Source organism: Pipistrellus hanaki (assembly GCF_964339955.1).
Source record: "Pipistrellus hanaki genome assembly, chromosome: 1".
Taxonomy (NCBI): Eukaryota; Metazoa; Chordata; class Mammalia; order Chiroptera; family Vespertilionidae; genus Pipistrellus; species Pipistrellus hanaki.
The window spans coordinates 199,114,251-199,138,596 of NC_140503.1; the positions used below are offsets into that span (position 1 = coordinate 199,114,251).

At 37.2% G+C, this 24,346-nt stretch overlaps 1 pseudogene across 1 annotated transcript; it reads left to right on the plus strand.

Moving 5' to 3' along the window:
• The first annotated feature begins 19,387 nt into the window (after positions 1-19,387).
• LOC311627372 (non-histone chromosomal protein HMG-17-like) lies at positions 19,388-19,742 on the plus strand (annotated as a pseudogene). Its single transcript has one exon. The product of its transcript is annotated as a non-histone chromosomal protein HMG-17-like (transcript).
• Positions 19,743-24,346: the final 4,604 nt, after the last annotated feature.

Here is a 24,346-nt window from a genome sequence, read left to right on the forward strand (position 1 = left end):
ATCAATTATGATAGTTACTGAGTTAGTGTGCATGAGAGGTCATGATTTTTGTTTCTGGCCAGACTGCCAGGGAATAAAACACAGCTGTGCCACTTAAACATTTTCTAATTTGGGACAAGGTTGTTTGTTTGTTTGTTTGTTTGTTTTTAACACCTTTGAGTCTTTGTTTCCCTAAAATTTAAAGATTAAGATGTAATGAGCTAATGCATGTAAAATACACAGAATAGACCTGATACATAGTAGGTGCTCAATATATATTTGGTGAATGAAAAATGACACAACAATTAAGTGAAATAAAGACTCAAAACAAGTCTCCGACTCCAAGAACAAGCATCTCCTAGTACTGTGTCACCCTGTAAGCCTATAAGTGAAATCTACCCTTAACTGGATAAAAGCCATGTAGCTAATGGGCTGACCCAGACATTAAACCTGATAGACCTTTACCTGATTTGGTCAAGGGCCTCCTCTCAATTTTAAACCTAAAAATTATCTTTAAAAAATTAAGTCAATAGAAAAAAAGAGGTAAGAATAAGAAAAAAAAATAAGGGGAAGAAATAGATATTATGATTAAAACCATACTTTTGAGAAATTCTATTTTAAGGACAAGTAAAGAAATAAAACAGTAGTTGTTGGGGGAAGTGATCTTAGGAGGAGAATTGATGGGAGAAATCAATCCCCTACATAATAAGCAAACACAGGAGAAATGATAGAGAATGGCTAAAGTAAGGTCTTGGACCAGGCAAGAAGGATGGCATCTAGATGGCAGCATGGCTGCTTCACCTATGGAAATAGGCAGGTAGTACTGAAAATAGATGTCAGGAGGTGCCCTACAAATACTCTCTTCTGTTAGTTTCTATTTTCTCAGTTGGGTAGGAAACATGATTATTGGATGAAAGTGAGGATAGAAAAACTGTGTTAGGAATTGAGAAGGAAAAATAAAGTATCAAATAGTCCTCCAGGAAAATTGAAGAGTGGGCAAAAAAAAAGTATAGTGTAAAAACCAGAGAGCAATAAATCTTCTTCAAGTTAGTGGAAAATAATATAAAGTGAAAAGAATCAGCAAATTATGTATTTTTCTCTAGACCAATTCAGGTGCAGGGATGTAAAATTTTAGTACCTGCAATGAAATATATTCATTTATATGAATATGTACACAGATGTTTTTCCTGTCTCATCTTATTAAAATATAGAATTCAAAAGCCAATTACTTTTTTATGTTATATATTACTTTTCTCTCAGCATATAATATAGTGCTGGTCATATAGTAGAGTTTTAAGAAATATCTGCTGAATAAATGAATGAGGACAATTGTTAAATATTATCAATGCTTTGGTTTTAAAACAAAAATTTCTACTATACTTTTTGCAAATATCTGGTTCATTTCACTCAACAGGTATTTTGAGATTTCAAGGAAAATGAACTTAAAACCAACCAAACAAACCAGCTATTGCAACTACTTCTGTTTCAATCACAGTATTTTAAATTCTGTGCATTGAAAACAAATATAGTCCAGTAAATTAGATGATGAGATTGATCTGATTTCAGCTGTCATCCGGAAATACATAAAATTTTGTATTTAACAATAATTGCCTCATTTAGCTAATATGAAGGACTTCATAATGAACAAATATTAATTATTTAACTTGCAAAATAAAATTACACTTACAAATGCATCTTTTGTAATTTAGGATTTTGCCTAACTGTTTACTTCTGTTCATGTACATTTTTAAATCCACTACCTTGGATAATAACTAGAAAGACAGACTAATCAAATGTGACAGTGACAAGAAACTGGGGGAAGATAACAAATTCTTTGGTGATGAAACCAAAATGTAAAACATTTTGATGGACTGAAGTACTGTATTAAATCTAATAAGGTAAAATTTAACAGGAAAAATAGTCATTATTATGGGATCTTCCAACAACCAACTACACAAGTAGAGGCAGGGGACAACTTGGCTTAGCAGAACATAGATGAAAATACTTGTTCTGGTTGGCAATAGGCTCAATGAGTACCTAACATGAGATGGAACAGCCCCTAAAAGAGCTAATGGGATCTTAAACTGCATTAATAAATACTTGTCTTGAACAAATGAGATGATGATATTTTCCCTGTGCTACTCATAACACACCTACTCTACTCATCCAATTCTAAGTATCACAACTCAAGGCAAATTAGAACATTTTCAGAAAATAGTGAAGAAAATCCAATAGTTTAAACAAAATCATTAAAAATTTATGAAGTTATTTACCCAAGAGAAGAGAAAAATCAGGGAAAATAATTCCTTAAAAGCATCAATATGCTGTGGAGGCAAGGCCAAGTTGGTCATCAAGTACAATCCCTGTAGGCCCAGAAGAAACCAAAGGGACTAGAGCTGAATCAAGGGTCCTTTGAAGGTGATGTCAGTAATGATGATGTCCCCAGGTGATATACTAAAGTTAACATATTGTAGTAAAGTGTTGCATGGATGAAACATTGGACCACAAGCTGCTGCTACACTACTCAAAACTAAAACGAATGCAAAGCTTTGTTTGCGGGTGCCATTCTGCTCTCCATGGTCCCTTATTCCTTAATCCTTTTCTACCTTGATATTGACTCTTTTAAGGAGAAAGATAATTAAGGGTAGGTCAAAGATCTCACTGTTCTCAAGGGAGACTGAAGGCCATGCTCGCTGGTTTAATATGCAGGAGAACTTTGGGGAGAAAGGTACAGAAACTTTTATGGCTTTTTTGGATAGAGGTACCCAATCTACTCTTTGATGATGTAGATGGGGCACCTTATCTAAACCACAGAATTCCAGTTGTGGGGAAACAGCCAAATAACTATTTTTTTTTCAACTTTTAGAAGCATAAGAGAGAAGGCAGGATCATATATACATGAATACCTAGAACCTGGATCTCCTTCTTTTCGGAGCTGACCTTGGCAGCAGGCTACATCGCTCATCACACCCAAATCCCTTATTCTGTCAATAGAAAGGGTTGTTTTTCTCTCTGCATTATCAGGTGGTCCCAGAACAGTAGCCACAGGTAGCATACACAGTCCACTTGTATCCTTTGGGTTCTTTGGTAGAAATCAAATGAAATTCACCTAGAGAATTATCTGGAAACTAAGTTGGTATTCTGACCCTTAGCTGCATGCAAATAACCTTGCATCACCAGGCCTCCTTACATTTTTATCAGTTGTCTGTTGAATGAAGTGCTCAGTTGAGCCACTAGGGGTTAGGGGCTGATTAAGTCTTTATTCTGTAAAAAATAAAGCTCATTTCCATGGAACTGGGGAGGTCAGGGGCTAAAGCTCAATCCATGCCACCCTTTCTCTCTGATGAAAACTCTGCTAAGGTGTGGAAGTGTGTGCATTATTATTTCCCTGACATTAAACACTTAGTGAAAGCATATTCCCTTTGAATGGGGTATAATTGTGGAATTATTTGAAGTCTCTAAGTCGTTAGAAACTCGGTTTAGCCAGATTTCTAGCTATAAGCAAAAGCTAGCCTCTGATAAGAAACGGTTGTACTTCATTGGTGCAAAGGGGGTAAGTAGCCTCTTGGGGAGTTCTTGGTTCAGGAGCATATAGCTGCTATTTTCAAATCACAGTGTGCAATTCTGAGTGTTTTGGGATGCATCGGCCCCATATAACTGAGGTCTCATCAGAGGAATTTCTCAATGACCTGGGTGAAATTTTAATGCCAACTGGGTTGTAACAGAGCTTCTGTGAGGCAGTAAAAGTTTCTCTCCATTACCTATTCATACGCAATATTGAATTATAAAGTAAAGCACAGAAATAGATAGACTTTTCAACAGAGAAACACGCAGCCTCATGGCAAAGTCAATTCCATAGATGGGATCCTGCGCTGAATCATTTAGCTTTTTAGGAATGCATTTCATAGCTAACTCATCCTGGCAGGCCCAAAGGGATGCATCTCCTCTTAAAATAAATATGGAGTCATCAAATAGGCATCACTGTGACAATTATCTGCTGGGCTTGAAGGAACTTCTGCTTGGGTTTTCAAAGCATCCAGAACAAAAAAAAGAGAAGCTCCTCATGTCACAATCTACACATGGGAACAAACTTTTGCAAACATTAATCTGAATAAAAACACTGCATTCTTCCTCTTTTGTGCTCCGCACACTTAGGAAATAAGGGTTCCACATAAATAAGTTTCCTAGGTAACTTAAAACTTACCACTTAAAAATCTAAATGAAAAAGAAAATGAAGAGGGGGTAGTGGGATAGAAATATTAGTAAATATCTTAATTACAGAGACCTCAGTTTCCTTAAATAGAAGCTGGGTTATAATTTCATTGTATAAGTTTTTTAGTTGACTTACATCATTCATTTGGGAAGCTATTGGAATCACCCCAGGGAGTGTTGGTTCAAGTCTGGACCAGGTGGCAGGGGTGATGGAGAGATGGAGGCAGATGATTTGGTGGTAGATTGACAGAATTTAGAGATTGATGGAATATGGCATTTAGACTGAGGATGAAGGCAAAGATGATTTCATATTTCTGACACAAGTAACTGGGAAGATGGAGTGCCATCCATGGTGATGTCAGATGTAGAAAGAAGAACAGGCTGTTGAGGTAAATATCAATAGCATCAATGACAGGGATCTTAACAGAACTCAGAAATAAAGGGAAAAAACCCTAAGCCAGGAAAATGTCTGAAAGACTGATACATGAGCTCTACATCAATATTGGGTAGGCCCTTACTCAGTGGGTATTGACCCCTAATTAGTGCTCAATTGTAAATCATGAGATTTAGTAGGTTGTAATGGTTTTAGTAGCTTGGGAAGAGTGCATGAAATGGGAGAAGTCTGCATGAAGCCAACACATACTGCAAGCAGTGGTTTGGAGCCTTCATGGGAAACTGGTACATTACAACATGGAGCCATTGGTCATGTGCATCCCCTCTGTTGGGTGAGGATTAAGTGAGCTACAAGGCTCATAGTTCACCATTCTTTTATTACTCAAAACAATACTGTGAGCCAGTAGATTATCAGGCTTTTACAGGTAAGCCAATGGATATTCAGAAAGTCCATGCCATTTGACCAAAATCACACACAGTAAGTGGCTAAGTTGCAGTTTTGATAAATGTGTGCCTAAATCCAAAGACTGACTCTTTCTAAGTGCCACACTGAAGTCAATGAATGGAATTTAGGATGATATAGTTATCGGCTAAGTTAAAAACAAAAATTCTTGCCTGACTGGTGTTGCTCAGTGGTTGAGCATCAACCTAAGTTTGAGTCCAGGGCAGGGCACATGCCTGGGATTGCAGGCCTAATCCCCAGTAGGGGGCATGTGTGCAAGAAGCAACCAATCAATGATTCTCTCTCATCATTGATGTTTCTAGGTCTCTCACTCTCTCCCTTCCTCTATGACAGTATTTCCCAAACTTCTCTCATGATGAGAATCACCTGGTGGAGTTGTTAAAATACAGATTCCTGAATCCCAACTAAGAAGTGCTAAACTAGAATTTTTGGGAACATATAGGTAAAATTGTATACTTAACTTAGTGCTGTCTTAGTATACAATTTTACCTATATGTTCCCAAAAATTCTAGTTTAGCACTTCTTAGTTGGGATTCAGGAATCTGTATTTTAACAACTCCACCAGGTGATTCTCATTATGAGAGAAGTTTGGGAAACACTGCTCTAGGAAATCAATAAAAATATTTTTTTAAAATTCTTCTGAATAACTAGAACTTTACATTTAAATTACTTGGGCTCATGCAGTAGTGAGCTCCACTGTCTGTACTGTTTAAGAACAAGTAACAATCTATGTCTATTATATTTTTCAATGGGATTTCTGTAATAGTGGGAAGAAAAGGTGACTAAATGACTTTGAATAGCAATGAGCTTAAAATCCTCATTCCATTAAAATTGTGTATAGATAAGTGCTTCAGATTTTGTAAAGTTATATTTAAATATTAGTATTTTTGTTATTTGAATGGAAGTGGGCACATCAAGGAATCCCATTCTACAACAGGTTGAATTATCTAATAGTTACGTATAATAGTCAGATAACCCTACCCTGCCCTGCCCACCCTCATCTGCCTTATTGTTTCTCCAATTCTTTCTAGATTAAAATATGTCATTGGAGTAATTTAAGGAATGAGACATTTTCTAGAGATGGCCACTATTGAAATGAACACATATGCCAGCAATGAGGATTATAGGAGCCCAAAGGTCTTCTCTCAGTCTTTTGAATGATCATAGTCACTTAGATAGGACTGTTTAACAGAGTAGATAGTGTTCCTTTTGGGAGATAGAGACACATGGAGAAATTATTTTTAATTGAGAGTGACGGGAAAATGTGTCAGGAAGACTATTGCATTATTAATTAAAATTTATCTCTATATATCTTCCATATTCTTTGCCCTCATTGAAGCAGGCAACAGTCTCAAACCAAGAAAAATTTTGACAAGACACCTGGCTTTTATAGTAAAAAATTTAAGCTCATTAAGAATAGTAGAGCTTGCCCTTGCCAGTGTGGCTTAGTTGGTTGGGTATTGTCCCATGCATCAAAAGGTTGCCAGTTCAATTCCCAGTCAGGGCATATACCCAGGCTGAGGACTCGATCCCCAGTAGAGGCCATATAGGAGGCAGCCAATCAAAGTTTCACTCTCACATTGATGTTTCTCTCTCTCTCTCTCTCTCTCTCTCTCTCTCTCTCTCTCTCTCTCTCTCTCTCTCTCTCCTCTCTTCTCTCTTTCTAAAAATTAATAAAAATAGTTTAAAAACAATAGTAGGATAAGAAGGGATACCCAACAACTAGAAGAGATTTCCTTAGAAAAGATCTGGGAGAGAGTTGGTAGGAAACACAGTTGCATGCTGAGGATACCTATCTGCTGCTTACTTATAATACCAGATGATGGGACAAAACTTTGGTGAATGATCACATAGGATCCCAGAGAGGCTAGATGCTAAGGACCAGGGCTCACAACCTTACTAAAAATTCCTTAAATGCACAGTGGACCATGGAGGCTGGAGCCATGTACTTTTCAACAGAGCCAGTGAACTAGTACTTTGAAATGACCCCCAGACCTTGGCACAATCTCAGGTAAGCAGTGAAAGGAAGTCCCACGAAGGACCAGTTAAATTTTCCATAGGTTCAAATATAAAAATGTAATTGGTCTAAAATAAAAAGATATGAAAAAAATGTGTTTCTCTGAACTAGAATGGAGGTGGAGATGGAGACTCATATTCAGTGCAGAATCTAAAGCCTTAAGGGACAAGTAGAGGAATTGCATGGAAGGTCAAAGTGGAATAATACATTCTGGTCAGAAAATTCAAGGAGAGCCAAAAGTTTCTAGAACAATAGCACATCATGCATGATAAGCCCTCCATAATAAATATTCCAGGGTTCAAAATGGAGTTGAGTATAGTCATAAAGGTAGCAAGGCCCCCAAAGAAGAGGGTATTCTGCATCTACAAAACCAACTTCACATATTTCTGGGAGAGCAGCCTTACCTATGAGATTCTAATTCTTACATGTTTTCATGGCAAACCCTACTTTCACCATCTCCCAAAAGGCCAAATAGAGCCTAATCTAGTGTGACACTTCCATGTCCAAACTACTTTTACTGCTCAGAGCGAGCTGAGTCTGAACATCAAAATGAAATTTCAAACACATTATTTTTTCCCTAAGCTCTCAAACTTCTGCTAGAAAATCCATGACACTGTAAAAGATATTCTGTCTTATAGAAGAAATACTCCAGTTTCCTCTGTGGGAAGAAGAACTTCACCCCTAAGGTAGACTCTGATAATTAACCTCCTCTATGAACAAGTGAAGTCCCAGGTTTTTTCTTTGTATTTGTGAAACCTGGCTGCTTGTTTGTTTTCTTTCCCTACTCCCATTTTGGTAGACAGTCTTCTAAGGAGGCTGTGATCCATTGCCCTCCCCCCTGTATTTGCAGCTGATCCTCTAAGAAAGGGGTGGGGATACATTTCAATCATTCTCTTTGAATCTGGGCTGGCCTTGTAATTAGTGGAATGTGCAGATGTGACGTGCTCATTTCAGACCTTACTTTGAAGAGCCCTGGCAGCTCCTGTCTCAGCACTCTCCAGGGAAGCCAACCTCCATGCTACTGAGGAGCTCCCTAGACTATTAAATAATGAGGCACAAAGTAGAGAGGGAGAAGAGGAGGGAGGGAGGAAATAGAAAAGGCAGTGAGAGAAAGAGAGATTACTTTGGGTGGTAGATATGTGCATGGATTAATCACGGATCTTCCAGTCCTGCCTAGGTCCAGCTGAATGCAGCCAAATGAGTGACCTAAGTGATGCCATTTGAATGGAAGAACTTTTCAGTTGAGCCTTCCTGAATTCTTGGCAGAAAAACAATAGATTCTTGTTTTATATATATATATATATTTGATTTCAGAGAAGGGAGAAGGAGAAAGAGATAAAAATATAAATCATGACAGAGAATCAGCATCTTGCATGTCCCATATTGGAGATCAAGCCTGCAACCCGGGCATATGCCCTGACTGGGAATCAAACCATGACCATCTTCTGGTTCATAGATTAATGCTTAACCATTGAGCCATGCGGGCAGAAAAACAATAGATTCTTGTTGTTTAATAGATATATTTGGTTTACATATATGGGCAAATTATTGGTATTTTAAGTCACTGAGTTTAGTGGTTATTTATTTTGTAGCAATTGAGAACTGAAAGACAAGTATAGACATCATAATGTATTATTTCAACCACAAGAGGCCCAGTGCACAAATTCGTGCATTGGGGGGGGGGGGGCCCTCTGGGTGGCCTGCAAAAATTGGGCCAAAACCCACAGTCCAACACTGCCTGCAGCTCCTACCTGCTGTTCCTGCTCATCCTGGCCCCACTGTGCCTGCCATGGGCTTGCACCCAATCAGTCCAGATTGAGACAGGCTCGTGCTGCCAAGGCAGCCGTCACCAGCCATGATCCCTATGTCTGGCCATCCATGAGCCCTGTGTCTGGTGCCCTCCCAGGGGGTGTGGCTTGCAGAATCAGGTTGAAATCACCTCTCTGACATCCCCTGAGAGGTTCCGGATTGCAAGAGGGTACAGGCCAGGCTGAGAAACCCCAATGGTGCGCAATTGGGCCTGGGAGGGATTGCGGGAGGAATCCGTGCATGTCCGGACCATCTCGCTCAGTCCTGATTGGCTGGACCCCAGCATCAAGCTAACCTACCGGTCAGAGCATCTGTCCCCTGGTGGTCAGTGCACATCACAGTGAGCGGTTGAGCAACCTTAGCATATCATTAGCATGTTATGCTTTGATTGGCTGTTTGATTGTTCTGCCATTCGGTCTATTTGTATATTACCCTTGTATTATATAGGATTCTTTTGCTACCACTTCAACTCCCATGAAAGAGCTCAATTCAGTATAAATTAAAACATTTATCTCCTACACAATATCTGCCAGGCTTTCTGGAGAAGGGCCCTTATAAGTATAACTCCCTGTCCTCAGCTGGACTTCAGGTTCTCTCAACAGATCCTTATATCCCTGGATCATTCATATTTCTCACAGTGGACATCACTATGCTTCCCCAGCCCTCCTAGCCATTTTCTCACCTTCCTCAAACACAGAAGGATTTCACTTTCCACTTCATGTAATAAATAGAAATGGGAATTCCCTCAATCTCACAAAATTGCCTGTGGATAGGGGACTTCCTAGATCACTGGCCTCATATTATCTGAATTAACTGATTGGCTAGTGTGGCAGGAAGGACTTGGCATGCCCATCTCAACCCCTTTCTCTCTTCAAGATCCATCTGTCTGCAGAAAGGATCACATTTTGTGTGGGGAGTTTTGGAGGCATCTAGATGCCCAGTCCCTGCATGTCTGTCTAATTTAGAGATAGAGTATTACCAAATCCTTGTGTCCCTACCTCATAGCTACATTCTCCATCCCATGCATCATTTATAAAGCTTTCATGTTGAGTTTTACCTCTCTGCCTCACATTGTTATTCTTCATTTGGTTTTGAACTCAGGGAACAAGGCAGGAGAAAGTTACATATTGATTCTGTAAAACTATAATTTTCCTACATATTTAATTGTAAATACCACCATCTTTCCTCTAACTTCAGAGAACATGCCATCTTTTTTTTTTGGGGGGGGGGCGGGTTATTCCTCTACCTTTTCTCTGCATCCCAACTCCTACCATTCCCCCCACAGAATGGGCCCCTTTCTACAAGGTCAAGAACAGCTTATCCTCTTCATCCTATGTCCAAATTAAATCACTGCCTTATTCCTATGCTTCCTGTCACAGCTTGTTTCTTGAAGATCATCTATAATTATTATCTCTAACCCATCATATTCCTTAGACTTCTCAATACACTATAGTTTGGCTTCCACCCCCACACCTCCCCTAATTTTTTTTTTAGTAAGTTGGGCAAACACTTGGACTCAACATTCCTTGTCTCCCATTGCCTCTCCACAGTGTCTAATCATGTAGCCATTACCTCCTTTCCTGGATTTCATCATATCTTCCTAAATCATTGATTACTCATTCAATATCCCATTTACAGGGAGTATTAAACAGTAAATGTCCCCATAGCACCAACCTCTCTTATCACTTTGCAGATTGCAAGAGGACCAGGACACTAATCATAGTGATTTAACTGTCATTAACAAATCCTGTCCAGATCTCTATTGTTACCCTCCCAGATTTCTATCTCAAGTTCTACCACTTAATTCATTTATTTTTATTATCTCATAACTCCTCTTGGAAGTTCTCTAGCACCACAAACTCAACATTTCTTTAAAAAAGCATTTCCTTAAACCTGTTTATATCTTCCTTTTCCATTTACAGCTAATAGTATCACAATCCAACAGTTCACTCAAAATAAAAATGTCAGAATTATCTTAGACTGATCCTTGTTCATTTCATATCATATGCCATCAGTTGATAAATTATGCTAGATACTTCTTTCAAATCTTTCTCAGATGTAACCCTTTAGCTCTCTGATTGCATTGCCTACAGATGGCTTCTTATCCTCAGTACCTTTCTCCTATCTAGAATGCTATAATATTATCACTATACTTAAGAATTCAAATAAGATCATTCTTCCTCTACTTAAAGCTATTCAATGATTTCCTATTATCTTTGAGATGAATCTACCCTCTTTCCACACATACAACCTCAATGCTGACTATACCCTGTAGGTTTCCTGTAATATACCCGGACTAATTGTTTGCAGTCTCCTTTGCAATATATCTACACTAATGAAAGAGAAATATGCAAATTGACCATACTGCCTCATTGTCGACCAGCCAATCAGGAGTGTATATGGAAATTAACCCAACAAAGATGGCAGGTTAATTTACACATGCAGGTGTGGAGTGGCCAGAAGAGGCGGGATGCCTACTATGAGGAGGAGGGTGGGGGAGCAGAGGTAGCTACAGGAGTGGCACTCCACCCGGAGCAGAGAAGACTGAAGGCTCCAGCTGGAGCTAAGACAGAATACTGCAGCCAGAGTGAAGGCCTGGGTCTTGGGTGTCGGATGAAAACTGGTGTCTGCAGCCAGGGGAAGGAAGGCCTATTGCATGAATCTTCATGCAATGGGCCTCTAGTATAGACAATATGTGGGTTGTTTTCTCACACATCAGTACCTTAACATATGCTGTCTTTTCTATTGTGAATGGCCTCCATTCCCCTGATAATCTAATCTTCTTGGTAAATTTATAACCAATTACTAACTCCCACATTAGCATTACCATTTATGTCAACATCTCCTCAGGTTTATATCCATGTGCATGCAAAGAAGGACATTATTGATTTTTGTTTTTAAAATAACTACAGATCTCTATCATCCCATTTATCAATTGCACTATATTTTATCACCTTGTCTCTCTCCTTGAATATAAGCTATCTTTACTTATTCAACAATCATATGCTTTTCTCAGGCACTAGTCTAGGCTCAGGGAATAAATCTTTGAAGAAACAAAGATCCCATTCTAATTGAGCTTATAAACTAGTGGGAGATGAATGACAATAAACAATAAACATAGTAAATAAGTAAATTATGTACTCTGCTAAAAAGAGTAGGGAAAGAAAATCAAGAATGCCAGGGTTGAGGGAGGAGCAGGAGGACCGATTTTTATTTTAAACTGGGTGGTCAGTGCTTATTGAGAAGGTGAGACTTAAGCAAAGACTTGAAGAAAGTCAGAGGGTCAGTCATTCTGATACTAAGGGAAGAACCAATAATAATTTTTTAAAAGTCTCTAAGTGGGGCCCTGACTGGTTTGGCTCCATGGATAGAGTGTCAGCCTGCAGATTGTAAGGTCCCTGGTTCAATTCCATTCAAGGGCACATGCCTGGGTTGTAGGCTCGATTTCCAGTAGGTAGCATGTAGGATTCTCTCCCATTATTGATGTTTCTATCTCTCTCTCCCTCTCCCTTCCTCTCTGTAATTAATAAAAATATATTTTTTAAAAATCTCCAAGTGGGAGTGGGCCTGCTATGGGTGGAAGATAAAATGAAGAGACAAGTTTGGCAACTGAGCAAAGGATTGGATCATGTAGGACCTTACAACCTCCCTACAGGCTTTAGCTCAGACATGGATGAAAGAGTGAGCTAGGCTAGTTGTTCTATGGAGAAAGAGTTTGAACTGACCTGTGTCCTAAAGTGATCTCTCTAGCTGCAGTGTTGAGCACAGACCATAGGGCCAAAAAAAAAAAAAAAAAAAAAAAAAAAAGAATCAGGGAAACCAGTTAGAAGACAATTGCAACAAACCAGATAGAAGGATTAAAGGGAAAGATAAAGAGAGAAAATAGAAAGGGAGAGAAGAAGAGAAAATGGCAGGGAGAAGGCATAAAGGAGAAAGCAGGAAAGGGTATAAAGAGTAGAAATAATAAAATGAGTGGGGTGTAAAAAAAATCCTTCTGTGCAGCCTATGAACTATTTGCTAGTCCATCAGCATGATACTCTATCAGCTTCTAGCTCTCCAGTGTGGTGCTTACTCTTCTGTTTCCTGGGTTAGCAGTTACTGTCCTGGCTTTGTATTGATTCATCTGAGGGTATTTTCTGCTAGCTGAGCTACCTGCCTGTAAGACTGTCTGCTCTTTGAAAAACAAAGTCAGCCCCTGGGACAAGAGTCTAAGATAAATTAGAATAAGTCTAATGGAAATAAGGCTACTGGCTTAAATATAGTGTACATCCTATCACTCTTTAATTTTCTGCCTTGTTTTCTTATAAATCTGTGTTCAGGGGAAATTCTATCTGTATTTGCTTCAAGGAAATATTTGTGTTCTCTTAGCTTAGTTGGTAGGATGCTAAGAGATGGAGTGATTCAGCAGTGACTAGGGTGTGAAGGGAGAAGAACTGGAAAACAGTACAGTGCAAATCTCATTTGGGAAACCATTGGGCTTCTTGCCTTGAGAATCTATATGAACTAAAATCACATTTTTAAATTACTGGAAATTACTAGCTTGAAAAATGTAAGGTGTACTACATGAAGAACATAACTCTTTTGCACATGCACTTTCTTACAACACGTCATCTTGACATTTAGCTATGGAAGTCACTCTCAATGCTTCCACAGCTCTTTGTTTGTATCCCATTTTTCTGCCTAGCAGGCATTTCATGACAATGTTGTTTTGCTCAAACCCTGCCAGGATATTTAATAATCACCTTTCCTCTGGTGGAAGTTGTTATATCGATCAGTTTGAGATAATATTTACTTTTTTAGTCAGCATCTACTTGTTCAGTGCATTCTTAATGCACTCGCAGCAATTATCAGAGCTAATTCTTGAAAGTTGAGCAATCTCAGGCCTGGGCTCCTCTCTATAGGTTTTCTTTCACTTTTACAAATAAAGATATATGCAAAGTCACCATACAGCTATTGCTTCAATGCAAGGTTTATTATCTCCAAGATGAACAGACAAGTCATTAAGCGCTCATGGAAGGATCAGTGTAGAGAAAGATCACCACATTGTGATTTTCTGGTTACATGGCTCAATACAATGATGGTTTAGGGAAGTAAAAGCCAATTTTAGCACTGCCATTATGGAGCTGTGTATATCATCAATAGGCAGTTATAAAAGCTGTGACTGATAGAAATTTCCTCAGCATAAAAGTTCCTTCCATCACATACCCACTAAGTGAGTCACATAGAGAACTTCTAAAGAGTGTGAATAATTTCCTGGATTTTATTTTCTGATATATTTTTTATACATGAGCCAAGGCTATAAAGCAATAAGACAGATTCCACAATAACCTTGTGCAATTAGCCTCATTACTTTATAGCGACATTTTATGTGTATGTCTCTCATTGTACCAACTGTGCGTTTGTGGGTCTGGGATCGGATCTGTTGTCCTGAGCATAGTTCAGGCCTTTTTGGCTGTACTACTCATGTGCCTTAGAGTAGGTGGGTCACAAAAATGGTGATCAATGAATGAATAAATGAGGAAATTCACTAAAATCCATGTATAGGTCCAACTTGTCTCCTTGCTTCTCCCCTCCCCCACCACTTTAATTTATTCTAAAGAGTAATGTAATTTAATCATTCCCTTACCAAAAAACATTCAAAATACCCCAATTTCCTCAGTATAAAACCCTATCATATGAGTGTGATATCTCCCTGCACATTTACCTTCCATAATAGCTGACTTGAATTCACATCTGAAAAAAAATGAACCATTTCTACGTTACAGGCAAGTTCAAGGTCACACACCACACACCAAAGCCACAGATCTTATACCCTAGGAATCCCATAGGAATCCTTTGTAGCCTAGGTAATGGGCTATATATTTAAAAATGTACCTTCATCACCAATAACTATTCAAAGCTGTTCAAGTAGCCTATCAACCACATGGGACTGCTTGATAATGGGGGTTGCTCTTAGATTCAAAGATTTAAAAATTCACTTTCCTGGGAACAACTCATCTTCCAACCCCTAGCAGCATATGAAGGAAAGGAAGCTATTAGCTCATAAATGCATGATGTGTCAGTGGCTAATTTTCTCTTTGAAAAAAAGACAGCAACACAAAACACAAAACAAAACGTGTTTTCCAAATGAAGCAGGTCATGACATGTCATGGTAGGTTACTGATCTCAGAGGCTCAGGCTTGACTTGACTTCTGGAAGGTATTGTTCATTCTATGTAATTTGAGTGAGTTAATGAAGCATATATTGAGTTCACTAAATAATTCACAAACTTTTGAGACACAATAATCACCAACAATTCTCTAATTATTGTATAATAATTTAATATAAAGTTTCATTACCATTTTACTAAAGCATAAATTATATTACTTCAATATTGTCCACTGAGGAAAAAGTCCGGGAATCAAAAAGTATTTTAAACCATTGTGCTTTATCTTCCATTCTGAAAATTTCATTCATTTTCAAAGGAATGTTTACATGGCGTCTGAATGGGTGTTGAAAGCTGGTGAAGTCCACAGAAGCAGTGAAATGGAGGAGAGAAGCAACTATTCAGGTAACATGGGATAATTTGCTTCCACCTGAAATGTAATTGATACTATATGGGGAAAGATGGTTTCATGAGGACATAGATTTTGTCTGTGTTATCTACTATTATATCCTCAATTTCCTGAAAGTAAAGATTTTATTTTTCCTGTTATTCTCCAAGCTCCCAAAAGCAAGCACATGGTAGATGCTCAAAAATATTATCTGAAAAAAATGAATCCCCAAATTTCTAAAATTCCTAATTTTTATGGGAAAATCTAATATTGAAGACATATTATAGTGTCTCACAAGATTGTCATAAGCCAAAAATCCAGGCAAGTAATTAATTTTTCTCTGTGTTAACCATTTGTAATTGTATTTTTACTTCATGAATTTCCTGATTATTAGACTAAATCAATTCCAACTGTCATGAGTTTATTATCATGGGAAACAACATGAAATAATTGAAAGAATGGAGTTTGAAGTTAGTCGGATGTTGGTAAGAGTGCTAACTCTGACTAACTGCAAAACCTTGGGCAAGTTATTTTCCTCTAACTTTCTAATCTTAAAAAAAAAGATTATAGTGTCTTCTTTATGAGAATATAGAATTTCAATGGGATAGCTGAAACTGAAAACACTTAGCCTGGTGTTCAAATATAACCATTATTGTTTTCTCTAATGTTAAAACTATTTGTTTTAACCTGAGTGAATTTTTCTGTAGGTCAATGAACATATGACCATAGTATTAAAATACAGTATAAATTAAAAAGGGTTATCAGTGGAGAAAAGACAGTGAAAATTTTCAAGGAGAAAGGATCTTACTGAAAGCAGGAAGATTTACCTTTCCACCTAAGCATTAATTCACTCACCTTTACCAGAAACTGAGAAGGTCATTGGATCTCAAAAATCCTCATCATCCTAAAAGACATTGCTTTGATATCTTCCCTGAGCACACCTTGAATCATTTCTGCTTCCTTTTCTGCTGAACTTAGTGGCATTTTGACACAGATACATATTTGGGGGACACATAAATCTCAGGAGAAGATTTTTATGATAATAAACTTTTCTACAAAATCAATGCTATTTATACTTGAAATAGAGATCATAGTTGCACCTGCAGCTTAACCTTTCTGTTGTACTCAATAATATCCTAATCTCTGTGCAACTAAAGACTGTTTATAACCATCATATTGTTAGCAAAATGTGAGCTCATTCACTCATTGACTCCTTTATTTATTCATCCAGCAAACATTTATTAACATTTACTATGTTCTTATCTCTGTGCTGAATGTCAGGTTGAAGTGATTATTAAAACTTCCTTCTCTCTTCCAAAAGTTGACTAGACAACTAACCCATTACAATACATAGTTACTTTTTTTTTTAATACTAAGGTGAGCACAGTTGTCTTTGAAAACACAAAGGGAAGTCCCTAATCCGTTTAGGGAATGAACCAAATGGGAATATTGGTTCTGAGTAGGCCATTCCTAACTTACATTTAAGAAGAACAATCTTAACAGCTCAAATCAGCAATGAGGAAGAATTACTTGAGGAGGCTTGTTTGAGAGCATCACAATGCTGGACAGTGGCTTCCAAAGGTAACCAAAGGGCAAGAAGAAGGGGGCTCCACCAGCAAAGTTAAAATAGCCAGAGTCTGTTATCTTCTATCCCCATGTCTTGTCACCAAGCTTTTATGCATCCCTTACAGAAGGAAATTTAAAATATTTAATTACCAATCCTACTAGTTTATAATTGGATAAACAAAGTGACTGTTTAAGGCCACAGAATCATTCTATAGCATTAAAAAAGTTAAAAGTCCTGAAGATCCCTGGGATTTTTGCCAAGTATCTTACTCCTGGGCATAAGGAATTCATGGCCCCACCATTATGGCTCCTGATGAGTGCTTTGAAGAGAAGGGTGACTTCTCATCATTCTAGGATCCACAATAAACATGACCTTCCTTCCACCACTCCGCATCTCCTGCATCACCAGTCAGGATAGATGAGTGGTCCCACATTTTGTTCCCATCCTGTTATTATTCCAAGACCACTACAGTGCGCTTGTTTACATAGCCTACCATCACTTTGAGGGGAGTACACATTTCCTCCTATTTTGAACGTGTACATCCACATGTTGTTCCTGCTTCCAGCTCTTGACATGCAGCTCTTGACATATAGCACCCTTAAACATTCTAGAATAATCCCTTCCCCCAAATTTCACACAATTTGGTTTGAACTCTCTCTACTCATGAATCCAATAAAAATCCCTATGACTACTGATCTAGTTTACAACATTGACTGAGAAAAAGAGAATTCGACCAAGCAGAAAAGAAGTCTAAAAAGAACAGCAATTCCTAAGGGAGCATTAAACTTCATCTTTAAGAGAGCATTGCTTTGTGCAAGGAAGAACTATAAAAAAGAGTGAACCTTATCGTCGCTTTCACTGAAGTTGAGTCTTGGAGGAAAAAACAGATTGAGAAACCTTCTGGGGTGAGATAAGAGGATGACTAATGAACTAGAAGCTGTCTGGGGTGTGTGATCCTTAATTGTACATTTCATTGCTTTTATTATTTGCTGTTACGACTTTATAGCTGGCTAACCGTATTTTCCAAGAGCCAATACTTGGCAGTGAAAATTAGTTTAAGAAAATAAAAAGAACCTCTCAACTTCTTTAGAAACTTTTTTCTCCTTTAATAGATTGTCTCCTCTCTTCCCTGAAGTGGCAATTCTTTTGAAAACAAGCACACTAAATTTATTTCAGAAATGAACAGGGAACTTTTTAATAGCTCACACTGATTTTCCCTTTACCTTCTTATGAATTTTCTTCCTTTTATTTCAATATAAGGCAATATCATGAGTCATAAGATTAATACCTAATTGTTACAAGTGAAATAATTGCAAGTAATGGAAATTTCTTTCACTTTCCTAGTGTTGAGGACATTCAAGTGTGCTCTATGTTATGAAGGGTTGTTGGCTTTGAACAGTGCAGAATTTGGAAATTCTTCATTCTGCTTAGGAAGGGCTCAGCTAGAGGAGGCCTGTTTAAAGCACAAAAGCTCATAAGACCAAATAGATTCATATAGACTTAAGTACTAAAGAAAACAAAAAGGAAGGACACAAACATTTATTTAGTACACAAAGATATGCACAAGATATTTTTGTAAGCCTAGCTCATATTTATGCCAATTTATCTTCATGGAAATACCTTTGTTTACAAATGAGAAACTAGAACTAGAGAGTCTAGGTTACATCCTCAAAGTCACACAGGCAGTGAGTAATAGAACCAGGATAAAATTTCAGGTCTGTTGATTGCAGAAACTGAGAGTGAAATTGTGACTGGCAGAGGCTGGCGTTAGGGATAACGGGAAGGTACTAATTGAAGGGTACAAGTTTCCATTGTGCAAATAAGTCCAAGAGATCTACTCTATGGCCTATAATACAGCAGTTAACAATACTGTATTATATACTGTATTGTATTACAAAGAATAGAAATCTTATGTTGTGTTCTTATCACAAAATAACAATAATAAATAAGAGGGTGGAATAAACATTTGTAAGTGATAAATAGATCTATGACCTCGATCATGTTGATGATTTTACAAATGTATATTTATCTCCAAGCTCATCAAGGTAAGTACATTAAATATGTACAGTTTTTGTACATTAATCATGCCTCAACAAAACATTTTTTAAAAATATAAAACAATGCTGCCCTTTCACTAAATATTTTTGTTTTGTTTTAGGAAAGTAATTTTTATTTTAAATGTTGTTTATATGAATTTTAAAAGCCCTTAATGTTTAAGTTGATTAACATTGGACAATAAGGAAGACTTATCAAATAAATTTGCTATCAATGACCTCCCATAAATCTTAAAATAGTATCAATGGTTCAGCAGAAGTAATCTCTACTCACTCTTCTTTGCTTGATGGAAAATTCAAGCAAAGCCTGCACTGCTGGATCCCTGCATCCCACCCAGAAGTCCTGCCACCATCACCATCATGCCTAAGAGAAAGGCTGAAGCAGTTGCTAAAGGAGATATAACCAAGTCAAAGAATGGGCCACAGAGAAGATCCCCCAGGTTATCAGCTAAGCCTGCTCCTCCAAAGCCAGAGCCAAAGCCTAAAAAGGGCCCTGCAAAGAAGGTTAAGTACCGAAAGGGGAAAAGGGGAAAGCTGATGCTGGCAAGAATGGGAATAACCCTGCAAAAAGTGGAGATGCCAAAACAGGCCAGGCACAGCAAGCTGAAGGTGCTGGAGATGCCAAGTGAAGTGTGTGCATTTTTGATAACTGTGTATTTCTGGTAACTGTACAGTTTGAAATACTATTTTTTATAGAGTTTTATAAAAATGCAGAATTTTGTTTCACTTTTATTTTAAGCTATGTTGTTAGCACACAGAACGCTTCATTGTTACTTGCGGTGTTGAGGGGAAGGACATATAGTACTAATAGAATGTCTCCAAAACTGGATCGACATTGGGGAAAAAATAACTTTCCCTTCTAGTTTTGAGAAACTTCCTCTTGGTTCCTGGGAGGAGGGATCTCTTGATGTTGGCACACATTAGCCATCTTAGCACAAACATCTTGTGATGTGGTAGAATTAAAATTCATTTTTATATCCTTTTCTCCTTCTCCATTTTAAGCATAGACTGTGGCAAAGTAATAGTTTAAATTCATATCATTGAATTTCAGAAACATGGACTGCCTCACACTCACAAATTGCTGATATTAGTGAATCCAAATTACAAACAGAAGATGACATTTGACCATATAGTTAGGGCAGAAATTCCAGATGAAGACCAGTGTCTTCGACTTTTTCAAATTGTAAAAGCAAATATGGTACATGGACCATGTGGAATATAAAATCCAAATAGTCCATGTATGGAAAATGGAAAATGTTCAAAGGGATATTCAAAAGAATTCCAAAATGTGACCATTGGAAATATTGATGGATATCCCAAATAAAAAAGATCTGTTAGCACCATGTCTATTGGAAATAAAGTTGTCAATAACACTTGGTTTTTCCCTTAAAACCCATATTTGTGCCTTAAATATAACTGTCATATAAATGTTGAAGTCTGCACATAGATTAAAAGTGTCAAATATTTATTTAAATATGTCTATAAAGGGCATGGTTGCACAAATATTCAAATTTCTGGAAAAAAAATTATCAATCACGGAGAAGTACAGGACTTCATCCAGGTATGTGAGTGCTCCAGAGGCTGTCTGGAGACTTTTTTCAATGCAAATGCATGACGAATCTCATGCAATCACAAGATTAGCTATTCATTTGCCAAATGAACAAAATTTGTATTTTCATACTGATGATTTTGCTTAAGTTATAGACAGAGCTAAAAGGCATAACTCGACTTTGATGGCTTGGTTTTTATTGAACAGAGAAGGTTCTGATGCACATAATTATTATTATTGGTAGATTCCACAACATTATGTGTTTAATAATTCTTCATGAAGAAAATGCCAAAAGGACAGTAATAAAGTGTTAGACTGTTTAATGTGAGCTTTAGAGGACCAGAACGATATTACCTTAGGTTTTTGCATCTGCATGTAAAAGGTGCGATAAATTTTGATGATTTGAAAACTGTAGGTGTAATTTATGATACATTTCGTGAAGCTGCTAGGCATTGAGGATTATTAATTGACAACACTATCTGGAAAGATACAATTGATGATGCAATCATCCTTAATATGCCCAAACAACTATGGCAACTTTTTGCATATAACTGAGTGGCCAGATTATTATGGTTTCTGAATGCATAATAATCTGGCCAGTCAGTACGTCTGGTGCATGAATTCAGCCAGCCTGGCCAGGCAGAGGGGACATGGCTGGTTGGCCAACCTGCCTGCTGGTCGAACTCCTAGTCGAGGGGACAATTAGCATATTAGCCTCTTATTATATAGGATATACACTGAGTGGCCAGATTATTATGCATTCAGAAATCATAATAATCTGGCCACTCAGTGTATATGTGTGTTTGGATGTCCTCTGATACAGAGAAATTATGGAATGATAATAAATCTTATTTTATTGAAGAATTTTGTTGGAAATTACACTGAAGAGAAGGTACCTGTATGAACTGTGAAATGCATACCTTTAATGAAATTCAAGAGGTATTCATATTGCATGGAATGAAATGTTCGCATTTCAAACTTCCAGACTATTCTTTTTTAATGGATACAAATACATATAATGAATTGTACGAGCTACAATAGGCAGAGGTTTTTGATAAATTCTCTGAATGATGAACAGTTGGCAGCCTTTCAGACTATAACTTCAGCCATCAAAGATCAAACTATACACCCCAAATGCTTTTTTTTTTTTTTTTGGATGGTCCAGGTGGTAGTGGAAAAACATATCTTTATAAAATTTTAATACATTATATTACAGATCGTGGTGGTACTGTTTTACCCACAGCATCTACAGAAATTGCTGCAAATTTACTTCTCGGTAGAAGTACCTTTTATTACCAATATAAATTACCAATTCCATTAAATGAAACTTCAATTTCTAGACTCTATATAAAAAGTGAAGTTGCTAAAACCATTAAAAAGGCCCAACTTCTCATTATTAATGAATGCACCATGGCATCCAGTCATGCTATAAATGCCATAGACTGATTAGTAAGAGAAATTATGAATTTGAATATTGAATTGGGTGGAAACATTCCCCTTTTCAGAGGGGATTTTCGAGAATGTCTTGGTATATGCTGCATACTATGTGATCGGCCATAGTAGAAACGAATTTAAAGTACTACAATGTTTGGGGATGTTTCAGAAAGTTGTCTGTTGAAACAAATATGAGATCAGAGGATTCTGCTTATAATGGTTAGTAAAACTTGGAGATGTCAAACTGGATAGCAGTTTTCATTTAGGAATGGATATTATTGAACTCCCCTGTGAAATGATTTATAATGGATCTATTATTAAAGTTACCTTTGGAAATACTGTATCTATAGATAACATTAAAAATATATCTAAATGTGTGATTCTTTGTCCTAAAAATGAGCATGTTCATAAATTAAATGAAGAAATTTTAGATATACTCAGTGGAGATTTTCACACATATTTGAGTGATGATTCCGTTGATTCAACCAATGATGTTGAAAAGGAAAATTTTCCCATTGAATTTCTTAATAGAATTACTCCTTTGGGAATGCCATGTCATAAATTAAAAGTGAAAGTGGGTGCAATCATCATGCTACTGAGAAATCTTAGTAGTGAATGGGGTCTTTGTAATGGTAGTAGATTTATTATCAAAAGATTGCGACCTAACATTATCAAAGCTGAAGTATTAACACGATCTGCAGGAGAGGCTGTTCTGATTTCAAGAACTGATTTGTCCCCATCTGACACTAGCCTCCCATTTAAATTAATTCAAAGACAGTTTCCCATGATGCCAGCATTTGCAATGACTATTAATAAATCACAAAGACAAACTCTAGACAGAGTAGGAATATTCCTACCTAAACCCATTTTGCATATAGTCAGTTATAAGATGCTTTCTCTCAAGTTAGAAGAGCATGTGACGTTAAAGTTAAAGTTGTAAATACATTATCACAAGGGAAATTAGTCAAGCACTCTGAAAGTGTTTTCACTTTTAATGTAGTATGCAGGGAGATATTAGAATAAGTTTAATCAATTTATCAGTCATTGTTTATATCAGTGTTGTTTTTACATCATATTTTTGTTGTTTTTATGTTTTTATTGTTATATCATGTTGTGATTGTTTATTAATAAATTTATATATTAATTTTATATACATTTTACTAATTTTCTTTCATCTCTGACACTTCTATTGTAAAGAAAGGGCAAATAGCAATATTAAAATATTTCCTCCAATTAATTCCCTTTTAATGTGCACAAATTTCGTGTACCAGGCCACTAGTATTTAAACAATGTACTATGTTCTCTGGCACTGCTGTCTCATTTAATCCTCATAAGTATCTACTAGAGGAGGAAAACTGGGACCCAGAGAAGTTACATGACTCTCCCTGCAAAGCCCAATCTTTTGAGTCTAATCCACTCTTAGGAGTCTGCCCACTCATCTTCCTGTCAACCAAAAAAATTACAAATGGATGCCTAGGCCCCTTACACATCTCCTCATAGGTCAGGTCCAGGTAGGACCATGTTAGCAGGCCACTCCTTTTTTAGTGCTGACAAAGAGAACAAGAAGGTTGGCAGCAGGAAAATTTGTCCATCCTGTTCTTCTCCTTTGAGGACCAGGCACTCAGGGAGATAAATTTCACCTTCAGGAATCAGAAGTATAAATGGTATCATCACGCACAAAATAAAGGAAAAATAGTCAAAGACTCCCAAACTCTGGTCTGAAAGGGTGAAGCTGAGATATGTTATCTCACTATTTCCCCTCTCGCCTGGGGTCAGTGCCCATGTAGCATCTGCCATTTGGAAAACACTCACCTTCAACATCTTCTATTGGCCCCAAATCACTATTGTTTCTTCATATTCAGCTCCATAACAACTTTGACAAAAAGCTTTACCTAAATCAAACCTCAGTTTTATAGGCTCTCCTGGCACCAATCATCTGCCCCTCTTAGTGTTTGTCATGATTTTAATTTTACATTTCAATTGGTATGAGATAGTGTTTAATGTCAGGTTCCTCTACTGGGTTGTAGTACCTGTATGGGTAGAGGTTAGGTTTGGCCAATCATTGTTTTCCCAGTGCCTATCATAATATCTGGTTTATGGGAGGTAACTATAGATATATGTTAAGTGAATGGATGAATAAATGAATAAACACACAAAGAAACTATAGAAGAAGAAAAGGATATGTATCCTAGGATCAGATGCAGAGATAATTGGAGAATTTTCAATTATCTAATATGTTGAAACTTACTTGAATGGATGCAATGAGCTATTTTATTTTAGTTATTATTATTTTGATATTATTTTGGTGTTTTTTGAGGGTGAGAGAGGAGATTTAA